The following is a 5861-nucleotide window of genomic DNA, read 5'->3' on the forward strand; positions in this document are numbered from 1 at the left end:
GGCCTATGCGGAGACCAAAAGAGCGTGCAACGGCGACATGGGAGAGGGTGTGGAGCGAGTGACCCTCTCGTCTTCAAAATCACATATCAACCGAGGAAGCAGCAAGGAAAAGCATATGCGCTATCACGGCGTTCATATCTTGGACCTCGTCCTGGTGATCCAGTGTTTGATAATCAAAAGCAAGTAATCTTGTGCAACGGCGAATGGACAACCATGGATGAGGCCAATGACTACGGAGCGGGAAGTGCCACTTCGAGAGTGGGCGGAGGATTCGGGGCACGGTGGCCCAAAACATCAAGCGAGAAGGTGGGTGGCCGAAACGACGACGAAGGGGAGGCGGCAAGCATAATTGAGGCTTGCATAATCGGAGGTGGGTTAGCCGCGGACAACGACGTCCAAACGGAGGTGGCTACAGACACAACGAGCGGCGGTGCCGGGTCCTTACCCACACCGGTCCTAGAGGCTCCGGCGGCCGGCCCGAGTGCCGGCATGAGACCTAGAGCGACGGGCGGTGGCGGTGGCAAGGAGGGCAACCACGACGGCGAGAACGACGAGGAAGAGGTGGAGGCAAGCATAAATGAAGACGGGGTAGCCACGAACGACAATGACTGAATGGAGGTGGCTACGAACGAAACGAGTGGCGGTGCCAAGTCCTTACCCACACCGGTCCTAGAGGCTCCGGCAGTCGACCCGAGTGCCGGCGTGAGACCTAGAGCGACGGGCGGTGGCGGCGACAAGGAGGGCAACCAAGACAACGGCAAGGAAAGTGAGGAAGAAGGGGCGGCAAACATAATCGAGGCTTGCGGAATTGGAGATGGGGAAGCCGCGGACAACGACGTCCGGACTAAGGCGGCTACAACAACGACAAGAGGAGGTGCCGGGACATTACCCACACCAGTCCTAGAGGCTCCGGCGATCGGCCCGAGTGTCGGGGTGTGGCCTAGAGCGACGGGCGGTGGCGGCGACAAGGCGGTTGACCGAAATGACGACGAAGAAGATTGGAGCGGACGGAGGCAAGAACCCTCGACACCGGGGTCGGAGACTTCAGCAGTTGTGCCCAAGTGCCAACGTGAGACCGGAGAGATGGGCGGCGGCCATGAGGAGGCGTGGCCCGGAGCGAGTACGTACGAAGATGAGGATGCGAGGCCCGGAACGGGCATATACGAGAGGACCGACGGAGAGGTCGGGAGTGGAAAGGGGAGAGTTGGGAACCGACACGACCAGAAGACGGCGTGAAAGAAGAATGGAGCGAGGGCCGGCGAACCGGGCCCAAACCGAAGAAAAGTCGGCAAGATTGGGATCGTTCGGCCGATGACAATTGTGAAAGAGAGCAGCCCAAACCGGATCACGATCGGTCGAGACCGATCCGGGCGAAGGCTATGCCGGTCCGATAGGAGATCGGGGAGGACGGGTCACAACACGCGACGAGAGCCGGTGAGCATATTGAGGAGGCCTAGCGGGCACGGTGATCACGGCTTGCTAGAAGACCGAGAGCGAGAGGGACTTTCCGCACCCATTCTAGAGATTTCGGCGGTTGCGGATCAACGTGAGATCGGAGAGACGGCGGGTGGCGGCGAGGAGTCGGAGGCCGAAGCGGACAAAGTTATCGAAACGGGTATCCGGTATGAGATGATGGACGAGCGGGTCCAAGATGACGAGCCCGAGTCGGAACGGGCTACGGTGACAAAGGAAGAAGTGGCCGACGCGGAGGTCGGGACTACGGCGGGAGAAGCGTGTGACACAAAGCATGCATTACAGTGTAAAACGGAGCATGCACTACGGCCGGCAAAGGGCCAAGAAGCAAGCATGCACCCGGAAAAGCGGCAACGAGTGACCAGCAACGGCGGACCAGTCGAGCCTTTGAGAGGCAAGCACGCGGCGAGAGACGAAATCGTAAGGTACCGAGATCGGCGGATGGGTGGCGAGAGCGAAGGATGGTGCGCGGAGAACAATGGGGTACACACCGGGAAGAGAAAACGTGGCGGCTTCCCGGAGGGCATACAAGGCCAAGTGGGCCAAGAGGGCGCAAGTCGAGGCGAGGCGGTAACGAGAGCCTCGAGGGACACCGACACGGAGGTCGGGATGACAGTACGGTCTACGGCGAGAGAGCACGACGGGCAAAGGAGAGGCAAGGAACGCGGAATGGGGTCGTCTAAGGGCCAAAGAATGAGTGCATATTCGGGGGACAACATCGGCGCGCGAGAAGAGCCTATGGAAGGCAAGCGCGGAGCAGGAAGAGTCAGTACGAGGTGTTCGGGGCGAGGAGAAGGTCGAGCCGGAGGTGGAACACACGCGATACGCGAGGATTGGCACCCGGCAAGCAATCAAAGTAATCAAGGGTCTAACCGGAGGACAAGCGCGGTGAGCAAAGGAAGGGAGACCGGATCGGCAACGGTGTTCGGGATGGCCGGTCGAAGAAGAAGGTGCGTGCCCTGGACGTGGTGGATCGGATGGAGCCGGCGGGTCGGGGCCGGTAAGGAGCCGGCAAGACGGATCGGCGCCGGCAAGGGACCGGCAAGAAAGTTGGATGCCGGTAAGTCGAAAGACCCGGTTGATCACCGTGGCTGAAATCTCTCACCCTTTTCCTTTCTTGGCACATACCAATGGATGTGCGGTTTGGTGGGGGTGGATGTCGTGAAGATTTTCGTCCATAGGCGGAAACTGGGGTGGAATGGGCAAATCGGTGGTGTGCAACATGTGCACGTGTATACTAGGAAATGGTGTGTAGAAAGAAGAGGGGAATTTTATCCCACATCGTAAGGTCCCCCCTTCCTTGGGCTATAAAAGGAAGGGAGGGGTCACTTATGAGGGGTTGCCTATTTTGAGGGAGAGAGGCATACCACTTAGGTCGAGGGTCTCCTATTCGGTTTTAGGGTTTCGGTTAGGGTTTTCTTCTTGGGTTTTCCTTTAGGGTTTTCTTATAGTCGTTTGGTGCGGCCATGGCGGCCACCATTGTAAAGCGTTTGTGTTTCCTTAAGCTAACTTGTTGAGCATCTTGCTCGTCTATGCTACGTTATTGTCTTATTCTTTCTCACCTCCTCTTGAGCTAAGCTTCCATTTTGTGTCTTATTCTTTCTCCTCCACTCCCTAGTCCAAGACCCCCGTGGTCCCGCCCCTTCTACACGCACGCGCGTAACAACGCGACAGCGGATTTTTCACACCCCTATAGATTCCCGGATTACCGATGCCATACGTGCGAACTTGAAGATAGACAGTTTTGCTCAAGACATTCTGGCACACATTGATCCCTCTCGAGCATCATGTTCCCAATCTCAACAACCAGGTATGGACTACCGAAAATTCGAATATCATGATGGTTTGTTACTCTTTAAAAAGCTTGTACATGTCCCCGATTGCTCGTCGCCTTCAAATCGTCCAACATTGCCAAGACACCCATACGGCGGGACATTTCGGTAGTACTAAGACATTGGATCTCGTTCAACGATCCTTTTGGTGGCCCCATATGCGACATTTTGTCGACGACTATGTTCGGACTTGTGATGCTTGCTGCTGAGCAAAGATGCCCCGACACTATCCATATGGCTTGTTGGAACCCTTACCAATTCCAAGTAAGCCGTGGCAATCTATTTGTCTTGATTTTATCACAGATCTGGCGGTCTCGAAGGGTTCGATGCTATCTTAACCGTCGTCGATCGATATACTAAGATGGCACATTTTGTGCCGTGTACTAAGGCCATCACTAGCGAGGAAACCGCCGCCCTTGTCATGCGTGAGGTATTTCGGCATCATGACCTCCCAGACAGTATCATCAGTGACAAGGGACCTCAATTCGTCTTCAAATTTTGGCAGCATCTCTTCAAGATGCTCAAGGTCTCTTGCAACCTCTCCTCCGGCTACCATCCCCAAACCGATGGGCAGGCGGAACGAACAAAGCAAACGCTGGAACAATATCTCTGGTGCTTTCTGAGTTATCAACAGGACGATTGGGCCGAGATTCTCCACTTTGTGGAGTTTGCATATAATAATGCGGTTCACTCCTCGACTCGGGTCTTCCCATTTTACGCTTATACCGGTTCTCATCCTCTCTAGTCTTTCTTTTGGTTTCCCTCATCCTCTTATCCTTTTTCTATACAATGGCTTCTTGTAAAAGATTGATTGCCGAAACGTTAGAAAGAACAATACACAAAGAGAGAGAGAGAGAGAGAGAGAGAGAGTACGTGGGAGAGACAGAGAGAGAGAGAGAGAGAGAGAGAGAGAGAGAGAGAGAGAGAGAGAGCAAGACACACTATTTTCCAAAATTATATGAATACTCTGTGCTCTATATCTACAGCGCGCTCATCAGCGCTATTTATACAAGTCCACACGGGACTGTTAGAAGTACGGTGTACTTCAATGCTCACACAAGCATCTGACACTAACTACGAGACTATAACTGCCTATTAGTCTAACCTATACTAGGCTTCCGGTTACGGATTGGATCCGGCATACCGGCTCCCTAGCTCACCGGTCCTTACTGCTTACCGGCTTGGTTGCTCACCGGCATACCGATTCATCTCGCTTACCGGCTCAAGCTTATTCAGTCGATCCGGCTCCGGTTGAGCTTGTTGCTCAACACTTCTGTTAGCGCCCAAGGATACCAATACGTTTTCTCCAAGCTACAGTGTCTAAAAGAAAAATTTGTTGCCTTGGAACAAGAAAATCAACGGTTGTTAGGGGATCTTCAACAAATCGCCCTAGAAAAACAACAAACGCAGCAACAACATGGGTAGTTGCAACAGCAACATGGGGAGTTAGCATTACGTGTGCAACAACTCAAAGCAGCGTTGCAACAACAAAGATCAAGTCCCCAAGGATTTCAAAAAGAGCCCAAGATTGGACTTCTTGTGAAATTCGATGGAACGCGATCACAGTTTAGGGGATACCTCAATCAGGTACACTTAGTCATTCAAATGCATCCGTCTTGATACCCCACTAATGCATCCCCAGTCGCCCTAATAGGCACGTTGCTTAGCGGCTCAGCCTTGGCAAGGTTTGTCCGCTTCTAGAAAAACAATCGCCCTTACTTAATAACTTTGAAGACATTATTAGTGAGTTTAAAGCTTGCTTTGGAGATATAGAAAGCGTCCAGACGGCGATCAACAAAATCCGACGATTACGTCAAGGCAATCGTCCAGCCTCTGTCTACGTGGCGGATTTCCGTCTACTCGCTTCAGACATGCCTTGGGATGATCAGGCACTAATGGAGCAATTTCGCTACGGCCTGTGAAACGATGTCAAAGATCTACTTCTAACCTTCCCCGAAGAACCAAAGTCTCTTACGGAGACAATCAGTCAAGCGGTCCGATGCGACAACCGCCTTTTCGAAAGGTGTTCGGAATGTCAATTCCAGATACCACGCTCTAGGTCGGAGCCCACTTATTCCTCAGTCATGGCTAAACCGTTTGCATGAGACATACCTCAAGCAAATACTCTTACACCGATGGAGATCAACACCATGTGCCGACGTGGCCCGTTATTGGAAGAAGAAAAGCTCATAATCCCCATAGGCATATCGCAATCAATTGTCTTTATTGCGGTGGACCACGGCATATCGCAATCAATTGTCCCCATAGGCCAAGAAGACAGGTAAATCAAACGTAGCATGTACTAAACCCGAGTCAATTCTTCCCTTAGGAGTGTCTGATAGTATTAATAGTACTAATAGAGTGTCTGATAGTATTAATAGTAGTAATAGCCCAAGTATCTCAAACAAATTTGAAATCCTTAGTTAATTAAATGATGAGTTAAATGATTGAGTCCAGCCAAAATAGGAGTCGTTTGGTTGGACAACCCTAGATCTGTACAACCCATTAGTGGTTCCATTCCCTCCAAGCAAGTTAGCAATGTGTTCCTAGCCCAAG

The sequence above is a fragment of the Azolla caroliniana genome, unplaced genomic scaffold, assembly GCF_043228905.1.
Source record: "Azolla caroliniana isolate FFs.n. ecotype wild unplaced genomic scaffold, voAzoCaro1.0.p SCAF_21, whole genome shotgun sequence".
In the NCBI taxonomy this organism is placed as follows: Eukaryota; Viridiplantae; Streptophyta; class Polypodiopsida; order Salviniales; family Salviniaceae; genus Azolla; species Azolla caroliniana.